This window comes from Theropithecus gelada, chromosome 14, assembly GCF_003255815.1.
Source record: "Theropithecus gelada isolate Dixy chromosome 14, Tgel_1.0, whole genome shotgun sequence".
NCBI lineage: Eukaryota > Metazoa > Chordata > Mammalia > Primates > Cercopithecidae > Theropithecus > Theropithecus gelada.
The window spans coordinates 68,679,386-68,690,022 of NC_037682.1; the positions used below are offsets into that span (position 1 = coordinate 68,679,386).

Sequence of the window (10,637 nt, forward strand, 5' to 3'; positions counted from 1 at the left end):
AAGAAATACATTTTACCCTGGTAGACTCACGAGGCTGAATGTATAGAACTTGAGTACCTTGAAAGGGTAAGTATCTCTCAGAACCACTTACCCTTGCTATCTGCAATGCAGTCTCATAGTTACTACTGTTCTTCCTATCTATTTTAGTTTATTCTGCTCAATTCTATTCTTCTCTTTTTCTATTCCACTCTCTTTCTTTTCTTTTCTTTCTTCTTGAGATGGAGTTTTGCTCTTGTTGCCCAGGCTGGAGTGCAATGGCGCGATCTCAGCTTACTGCTATCTTCTCCTCCCGGGTAAACAATTCTCCTGCCTCAGCCTCCTGAGTAGCTGAGACTACAGGCACACACCGCCATGCCCAGAGGCCCTGAGAAGGACTTTTTACTCCCTTTTACAGAGGAGGAAACTGTGGCTCTGGGTGGGACAGTGACTTGTCCAAGGTCTCACCAAAACTTAGGACTGAACTTGAACCAGAGCTTGGCTTCCTGCCTCCTAGTCAAAGACAAAAATCACCTCTTTTTATTGACACCTGGAACATCAGAGCTGAAGGATCCTTGGAGATATAAACATCTAAATCAATTCATCTGTGTACAGACAGGGAGACAGGCACAGAAAGGAGTGTGCGTAGCCCTCAGTCCCACAAAGCTGCAGCAGGCTCCCCTGGCCTGAGGTCTTGCTGGCCACGCTCAGTATCCTGAGAACTCTGCAGTGGATGGCCTGCAGGGGCTTACAGAGGGCTGAAGATCTTAGCAGGCCAGCACTGGGTCAAGGCAGGAGCTGGCTTTTAATCCCAGTTCTGTCGCTGATTTATGGGACAGAGTCTACAACCCTTTCTGTGCCTCAGTTTTCCCAGCTGTACAGGAAGAACTTGGCTTAGACATTGAGATTTCCAAAGATCATTCAGCTCTGATGTTCTACATGTTTACAAAAATCCAGAGATGGATGATTTTTGTCTCTAAAGCTGGCCACATCTCCTCTCCCAACCCTTCTCCCAAGAGTGTGTGAGCCTCTAGTGCCTCCATCTCTGGGCACAATAGACTTATGTGCCATCCTCCTGGGGAGAGACCATTTGTATTTTTAGACTCGGGGAGATGGGCCCCAAAGATTAGCCACAGAGTGCTTGGCTCATAGAGCCAAGCTCCTGGAGTTAGTCAACTCCACAGCCCCATAATCCCCAAAAGTTGAAGATGCCTTTAGCTGCACTAACAGATAAATGACCAAAATAGGGAAGGTGACAGGAACCTGGGGAAGGGGGATGGGGGATTCCTGTCATAGTCAGGGGTCCTGCAGCCTCTGCAGCAAAGGGTCATCCTCCTGTCCCCCAACCTGGTGTCTCTTACCTTCTTCCAGAGCAAGCTCCCCACAGACCGACCTGCCACTCTGTGTTATTGGAGTTGACTCATTGCCTTTTGGTAGGCCCTAAGGTTCCTGCAACAGGGTCCCCAGATGTCAAGCTCTCAGAGTAGACTCTGGCCTGAGGGAGTCCTTTCCCCCAATAGCTTGTACGATCACCACTCCTCTGCCTGTCCCTTTCTGACCCTGCTCCCTGGGAAGAGCCTCCTACATGGCTCATTCCCTACCTGTCCCTCTCAGGAGCCTGAAGAAGCCACTTGGAAAATTAGATCTGTTCAGACCCTAGTGCTCTGGGGAGCCACAAGCAGGAAGGAAGGAGGGAATGAAATAAAGAGAGACACATAGAGGGGGATGGAGAAAGAGAGGGGAGGTCTTCAGCACTCCGGACAGCTCCAAACCTGGTTGGGGGTGGCTCCCAGGAGGAAGGATGGGCAAGCACTAAAGAAACCCTTATTTTATTTGAACCTCTGCCGTGTGCCAGTCCCTGTGCTAGGCACCATTCACACAACCCATGGAGACAGGCATTACTATTAGCCTCATCTTATAAAGTATGGCCCAGAGAAGTTAGGTAATTTGACCAAGGGCACAGAGCTGGTAAGTGGCAGGGCTGACTGTAGGTCTGGGCTTTGCTCATGGATACAATGTGTAATGATCAAGTCAGGGTAACTGGAATATCCATCACCTCAAACATTTATCTTTTCTTTGTTTTGGGAACATTACAATTCTTCTCTCTAGCTATTTTGAAATACATAATAAATTACTGTTAACTATAATTTCTCTACTGCACTATCGAACACTAGAACTTATTCCTTCTATGTAGCTGTATTTGTGTACCCTTTAACCAATTTCTCTTCATTCCCCTTCTCCCCACTTCCATTTCCAGCCTCTGGTAACCATCATTCTACCTTCTACCTCCATGAGATCCACTTTTTAAGCTCCCACATATGAGTGAGAACATGCAATATTTGTCTTTCTGTGCTGGACTTATTTCACTTCACATAATGAAATAGTGGCCAGAAGGGAGGCCACTCCCTTCTGGGGGTGAACACTTAGGTGGAGATAGAGACCTCAGTCCATGGGCTCCAGGCCTCCTCTTCCACTTGCTTTTTCCTACCTAGGTGAAGTTAGCTTTTACTAGGTGCACTCAGCATCTGCTCTGTGCTAGGGGTTATGCATACCCCATCTCATTGAACCTTTACAGCAGCCTTGTGAAGCAATTACTGTGTTTCACTTTCTTCATGTCACTTTATTCGTTCAACAAATGTTTACTGAGCGTCCTCACCATGGTTCTGCCAAGGGGCCAGCCTTCCCTCCACCCCACCTCCCACCCCTAATTCCTGTTGTTTCCCTCTTGCTCCCTTCCATATTTCAGGCACTGTTCTAAACACTTGAGCTACATCAACAAACAAACAAATCTAAAAAAACAAAAAAATAAAGATTTTTTCCCCCTCACAGAGCTTACTTTCTAGCAGGGGTAGGGAAAGGTGTGTTAGTAAACAAATAATAAACATAATAACTAAGTAGAAGTATTTTTGGTGTTTGAAAGTGATAGGTGCTATTTAAAAAAGAAGGGTAATAATGCCATGTTATAACTTTGTGGAAGTGTTTTTCGTATTGCTACACAATTGTTATAATTTCAGTGGGCAAAGAACACACTGAATGGATGTGCCATTGGTTAGTATGGATGGAAGGATCTGAAGCCTCTGTGTCTGGTCTTTATTGGATTTCCCCATTTATCATTGACCAGGACTGGACAAGAGAGTATTAAATGGCTCCCCAGTTAGTATATGGGGTTCTAGTCATGGTCCTGCCTGTGCCCATTGTGAGGCAACAACCATATTTCCTTGTGATAATTGGAATTGATTACTTGGGCTGATGCAGTAATTCTCTTCTCTGTCCGTTGATTCAAAGTCCTGAGGAGCCCAAAATGGCCAAGCAATAGTTTCAGTTTTCATTTCACTGGAAAAATTACTACATTCTCTGGAGGGAGTGTTTCTCCCCTGGGAACTAGGTGCTCCAAACCACTGAATCCAAGGCCATGGGCACAGGCAGGAAACATTCTTCTGGTGAGTTTGTAGGTAATGGTGAAAGAGGCCACTCCTATCTTTGTTCCTTGGTTCCCAGCCCATCCATTCTGACTGTAGGAAGATGGCCCACTTGGCCCCTAGTATAAGGCACATACTGCATCTTGGAAGCACAGGATGCCATCCCCTAGGTCATTTGGCAACTGAGCTATTCCCTGATGGACCATTCCACATTTCTGTCAAGCCAGATGCTTCTGGGTGATAGGAGATGAGCTCACTGCTTCAGTTCCTTTGCAGTAAAATGCTTCCCCTGGTCAGAGACAATGTTGTGTAGGACAACATAGTAACACATAGGGCACTCTTATAAGACTATGAATGATGGTACTGGCAAAAGCATTGTAGGCAAGAAAGGCAACTCTATACACAGTTATATTTCTATCTCTACAAGTAGAAAGAAAGGCATTGCTGCTTCTATGAAGGCAGAGCTCTCATATAATCAAACTGTCACCAAGTAACTGGCTGACCCCCCAGGGAAGTGGTGCCGGTTTTTGGGCTTAGCAGTGGCCTCTGCTATCTGCAGGTTGGGCACTCAGCTGTGGAAGTAACTAGATGGGCCTTGGTGAGTACAGTTGTCGAACCAATGCAAGTCTCCATTCTGACTGCCACAGCCACATGGCCATTGAGTAAGCACTGGAGGAGCTATGGAAAGAAGCTGACTGATAGCCACAAGTCATCTTGTCCACCTAATCTTGAGGATTTCTGTCATAGATGCCCACTGGTGGGGCATTCATGTGAAGCATGTGTATCTTCACACCTGTGACTGCTCTGAGAGGCCTATCCACATACCTCATTGACACCAATTTCTAATTTTGTTTATAGCAAGACTGTGGCCATCCAGACAGCCCATTGTCAACTGCCCATGAATCAAAGTAAATAAGTACCACTGGCCCTCTCTCCTTCAGCACAAAATGGACAACTAGCTGTGCCCCCCTGAAATCCTGCCCAAGAAGCTTTCCTTCTGCCACTTGTATATCAGGACCAGCCTTGATTGGAGAGGTAATGCAGCTGCCATCCATTTCTGGCTGGTACCAGCATACCGTGATATCCACCTGTGAACCAGACCCACACTTCTTCCTCCTCTACCAACTGCTGATGAGAAACTCGCCACGTATGGTTTTGGTGTCAGGTATCAGTTGAGGGAGAAGTGGCAAAAAATAAGAGACGGTACTATGGCAGTCTGGGCCATCTGCTTGGCAACATAGAAGGCTTCTATGCATGGCCAGTCTTCTGATCCAGTGAATCAGATAGCCCCTGATTCAGTGGTCAATTCTGATAGAACAGTCATTCAGTATTCATCGTCGTAGTTGGTCTCCACTAGGAGTAGGAGCAAGTCAGAGCTGCTTTTCAAGTGGATGAAAGTTGTCCACAAAAAAATAATATATATGGCTTTATGCCCAAAGCCTAGCAGTCTATGCTGTGATTCTCCTGTTGGAAGTTGAAGAGGCTCCATGTTGCATCTCTGTCTGCCACATATACCATGGGGTCTGTTGGGTCATAAGGTTCGGTGGCAGGGCAACTTGCACAAATCTGCTGTTCAGCCCTGGGATCTACTGAAAACTGGCAGCTTTCTGGGCTACCTGTTAAATAGATCAAGACAACACTCCCAAATGTGGCATAAAAGTATGGCAAAAACCACAATTGCTTTTGCACCAACCTAATACATTGCTTCTAGAATCCAAACGGGCTTACCAAGCACTATGTCCCCTTCCATGTGATGTTTGGTACAACATGCCACAACTTGCTTCTCGCGTTAGAAAAGGTATTCCACTGGGTCCCTAGGAACTTCACCAATATGACAGCCCCCTGAATTTTTGCAAGGTGTACCTCCTTCTCTCTGGCATGTATCACTAGGATATTTAAAATACTGGCTACCTCCTAAACACCAGATCCAATTAGCAAAATGACATCAATATAATGAACCAGCATGATGTTCTGTGGAATACTGAGCTGATCCAAGGTCCCTTTGAGCTCTATTATGATAGCAAACTAGAGACGTAACATAGCTCTGGGAACAAAACAATAAATAAAGGCATCCTGTTGTCCTGCAAACCTCTTTTTCCTTACTGATAGGAATGGAAAAGAAAATATTTGCCAGGCTAATGGCTGCATACCAGGTGTCAAGGGCTGTACTGACTTGATCCAAAAGATAGCTGGAACAGCAGCTTCGCTTGGCATCACTTACTAATTATTAATACGTTTGTGATAATATACTATTATTCTCTAGGACCCAGCTGGTCTTTGCACCAGTCAGAGTGCAATTGAAATGGGAGTGTGATAGGAATGACCACCCCTGCTTCTCTCAAGTCTGTGATGCACACGCTAATTTCTGCAATTCCCCCAGGGGGATTGCTTTTGCTGTATTCACTGGGCGAGGGGAAGCTGGGTGGGGAGCTCAACACTTTCCCCCATGGAACCCCAAATCCCCAGGCCAGGGAACAAATCGAGGGATTCTGTTAGTGGTTATATATGTCTACTCCCATCATTCATTCTGAAACTGGGGAGACAACCACAGAATGCAGGCATGATCCCACCGGACCCTCCATTAGAAGGTCTCAGGCCAAGATCGCATGTGTTCCCTGACCTTGCTACTCTTTACCAGTGGCCCTCGGGGCATTTTGGTTCTTAAGGAAAGAGTGGCCCACTGGCCTAGTCTCTAGTAACCTTCTGGGTGGCCTGAATCCCTCCTCAGAGAACAGTCACCTTGGTTCATACCACAGGTCCCCCTTGGAGGAAGCGTCGTGATCTATAATTTCCTCAAAGGGACCCAGATTCCCCTCAGTCATGGACTCTGAGTCTGTAGACAGCTCAGTCTGGGAACCTGGTAAGAGGCAATACCTTCTCCTATAATGACTGAAGGTGGGTTTCCATCTAGCACACTTTGAAGTTTTCTTTCCATGTGTGTCAAGCACATATATGTGCCCCTCCTTTAGTGTAAGAGACTGTGAGGAGGGAGCTGTTACAACACTGCAGCCTTTAGCTGGATCCTGGACTTGGTGCCCTGTTATAGCTTCCTTCCCTGCACCCACATGACATGAGGTACTCCTTCAAGCTGTGGTGGAAGACTTCTGACGGTCACATGTTCTCAGCTGTATGGTCATAATTTTAAATTTCACATTTCATATACACATGGCTGTGAGAAACAGCCAGGTTGTTTATCTTATCTGATTATAAGAAACAAAACAAAATAAAACAAAAGAAGTAGCCAGGAGCTTCCACCATGTTCATAAGCAGTCTCATTGCCACTGGGCTAAGTGCCACAGCTGCCTCATAGCCCGAGGTCTGGCTTCTGACCTGCACTTCAGCCCTTGCTCCCACCAACAATAACTTGCTTGCATCCTATTTCTCCCAGCAAGGAGATAAACCCTGTGTTGCACAAATACAGAACCAACCCAACTCCAGAATCCTGTTTGAAGGGTCTGCTTCCTAGGGCCACTTCTGGTATTAGTCCATAGCCGCTCGCCAGGCGCATAGGAGAAGAAGGCATATCAGGCAGCAGGACCAGCATTAGCCAGTGTCTGGAGGCACAAGGGCATGGAGAATGCCAGGAAGAGCAAATGCTTGGTTTCCTGAGGCTGGGACATGGCAGGAAATGAGGCTGGAGGGGTTGGCAGGGGCCAAATAAAAAAGGGCCTTAAATACCAGGCTTGGGAGTTTAAATTTTACCCTAAAGACAAGGAGCAGGTAGCAGGAGGCTCTGGAGAGTTCATGGCTTCATCTGCATTTTTGAGATGTTACTATTGTTGTCTTCACTTCACAGATGAGGAAACTGAGACTCAAGGTAGATGAGTAACTTATACAAGGTGACATCGCTTGTGCAAGTCATGTGACATACACCCTAGAAGCATCTTATCTCTTCGAATTCCTGGGGAGAGCAGCAGAGTATGGTGTCATGCTCTAGTTATCTAATGATGGGAAACTACCTCAAACTTACAGGCTTAGCACATTGACAGTTGTTGATTTTGCTCATGAATCAACAATTTGGGCAGGGATTGACAAGGAAGCTTTGTCTCTATGCCATACAGCATCAGCTGGGGCCGCTTGCCCAGAGCAACTTGTAGAGTGCAGGGCATGGCTAGGACCAGGAGGCAAATCCCAGGAATTGGGGGAAGGCTGGCCACCAGCTCCTAGGTCCTGGCAGAGACTGAGTCACAGGCAGAGGGCCATTGCTCTGGTGAGTGTTACCAGGAGACAGGATTGTCCTGGCTGGTGGGGTAGTAAAGGTCCATCAAGGGTGTTAAAGGCCACTCCATCTGTTCCCCAGGAAAATGGAAGTCCTTCACCAAGGAAGGAGTTTTAAGTGGCCTCTATGCCACTGCTGAGACAGGACAGCAGGTTCCTGTGGTATCTCACTCAAGCTTGCACAGGTCCACTGCTGAGTCATTCACTGCTCCCTGCTGTGGAGCACTCGGCCTGCAGGCTTCTGTCTTTGGAGTTGGGAAACCGGCCTCACTCCAACCTCCACACTCTGGTCGCTGTTCTGCGCTCTTTGCCCACAGGACAAGCCTGCCCCACTCCCCTTGTCAGCCCCAGGTAGTCAGGCAGCAGCAACAGACATACAACACAAGTAAATCACACCCGCACAGCCTTTGCAAACCCAATTCACGTCTCATTCAGGACTGTCCCAGGTACTTTGCAGTCATTCAGTTGCCACACTCCTATGAACAGGAGAGGCCTTCCCTGTCTTGCTCATCACTGGGTCCCCAAGACTCTGCCCGGCATATATTAGATATGCAATAATCATATGTTGAATTATTAACCCTATTTTGTGGATGAGAGAACCAAGGCAGAGTGGTTATTATTTGCCAAAAATCAGACAGCTCTGAAGTGGCAGAGCTGGGATTTAGAGCCAGGCACTCTAACTCCAAAATTCATGCCTTCAACCCCACTATGTTCTGCTTTTTAATTAACATAATGTCAGCCGGGCACGGTGGCTCCTGCCTGTAATCCCAGCACTTTGGGAGGCTGAGGCAGACAAATCACCTGAGGTCAGGAGTTCGAGACCAGCCTGGCCAATGTGGTGAAACCCTGTCTCTACTAAAAATACAAAAATTAGCCAGGTGTGGTGGTGGGTGCCTGTAGTCCCAGCTACTCAGGAGGCTGAGGCAGGAGAATGGCTTGAACCTGGGAGGCAGAGATTGCAGTGAGCCAAGATCACGCCACTGCATTCCAGCCTGGGTGACAGAGCAAGACTCCATCTCAAAAAACAAAAATTAAAATTAAAAGCCGGGTGCGGTGGCTCATGCCTGTAATCCCAGCACTTTGGGAGGCTGAGGTGGGTGGATCATGAGGTCAGGAGATCGAGATCATCCTGGCTAACACAGTGAAACCCTGTCTTTACTAAAAATACAAAAAAATTAGCCAGGTGGCCGGGCGCGGTGGCTCAAGCCTGTAATCCCAGCACTTTGGGAGGCCGAGACGGGTGGATCACAAGGTCATGAGATCGAGACCATCCTGGTTAACCCGGTGAAACCCCATCTCTACTATAAAATACAAAAAACTAGCCGGGCGAGGTGGCGGGCGCCTGTAGTCCCAGCTACTCGGGAGGCTGAGGCAGGAGAATGGCGTGAACCCGGGAGGCGGAGCTTGTAGTGAGCTGAGATCCGGCCACTGCACTCCAGCCTGGGCGACAGAGCGAGACTCCGTCTCAGAAAAAAAAAAAAAAAAAAAATTAGCCAGGTGTAGTGGCGTGCGCCTGTAGTCCCAGCTACTCAGGAGGCTGAGGCAGGAGAATGGCATGAACCCAGGAGGCAGAGCTTATGGTGAGCCAAGATCGTGCCACTACACTCCAACCTGGGTGACAGAGCAAGACTCCTTCTCAAAAATAAATAAATAAATAAGTAAATAAATAAAAATAAAAATAATGTCAACCATTTCCTCAACTTTTATTTTTCCAGGAAAGCATTTCCAAACTTTTTTCTTACATAGGTAATAAGAATCACATGACATAAGTGGCACTTGTATATGGCCCTGGAATATAGTCTCATCTCACTGAAGCCTCATCAGAACCTCTACAGCATAAGGCTCAGAGAAACAGTGGTCTTTCCTGCCCTGTTCATTGTGTACCCTCAAAGCCAAGCCTGGTGCATAATATATACACAATTAATATATGTTGGATGAGTTACATTTACAGATGTGGAACTGGGATTCAGAGAGCTGATTGTTGACAGAATCAGTAAATGACAGAGCCCTGATTTGAAACTGGTCACTCTGTCCCCAAAGACTATTTCTATTGCATCATGCTGCTTGGCCTTTCTGGGTTTCAGCTTCCTCACCAGTTAAATAGGAATCCCAAGGCTCCTTAGAGTGTTTGTCGTGACAAAGGATATAATGGAAGTTAAGGTGCTTTGCGAAGAGGAAGGGGACACATGGGTTGGGGGGGGGTCTTTCTTGTTTCCTTCACTGAGGCCTCTGCAGGGCCTAGTGCGAGAGAGGAGCTAGGGATGCTGCAGTGAGAGAGAAATGATGCCTACAGGACATGAGTAAAATTGAGATGGATGGATGGACAGATGGATGGATGAGTGGATGTAGGGATAGCAGATGGATGGATGGGCAGGTGGGTGGACAGATGAATGGACAGATGGGTAGATGGATGGATGGATGGATAGATGGGATACATGGACAGATAGTGTCTTAGTTCGTTTTGTGCTGCTGTAACAGAATATCACAGGCTGGGTAATTTAGAATGAACAGAAATTTATTTGGTTCATGGTTCTGGAGGGGCTGGCATCTGGTGAGGGACTTCTTGCTGCATCACAACATGGTGGAAGGCAGCTCACGGCAAGAGAGAGCAAGCAGGTGAGGAACTCACAATAACAACCCATTCCCACGATAATGGCATTAATTCATTAATGGGGGCAGAGCCCCCATGACCTAAGGCCTCACCTAGTTAAGGCCTCACCTCCCAATACCTCCACATTGAGGAAAAAGTTTCCAACATACAGACTTTGGGGGACACATTCGAACCATAGTAGATGGAAAACTAGATGGGTGGATGGGAGGGAGATGGATCGGTTGGTGGATAAGCGAATGCAAGGATGATGATGGATGGATGTGAAATAGACATTACTGTACAGTGTGGTCTCAGGCTGGTATTTTAGTCTTTATCCAGCAGAGGGCGCCTAGGCTCCAATAATTGGCCTACGCAGGAGTTTCTCTGCAGTAGAAAGCCACCTGCAGGAGAGCACACCTGAAATCAGAAGCCGG

General features: G+C 47.2%; 1 pseudogene; it reads right to left on the bottom strand.

Annotated features, from left to right (window-relative positions):
- LOC112605930 overlaps positions 1-7,660 on the bottom strand; it is a 42,221-nt pseudogene extending 34,561 nt beyond the window's left edge.
- Between the last annotated feature and the right edge of the window lie 2,977 nt (positions 7,661-10,637).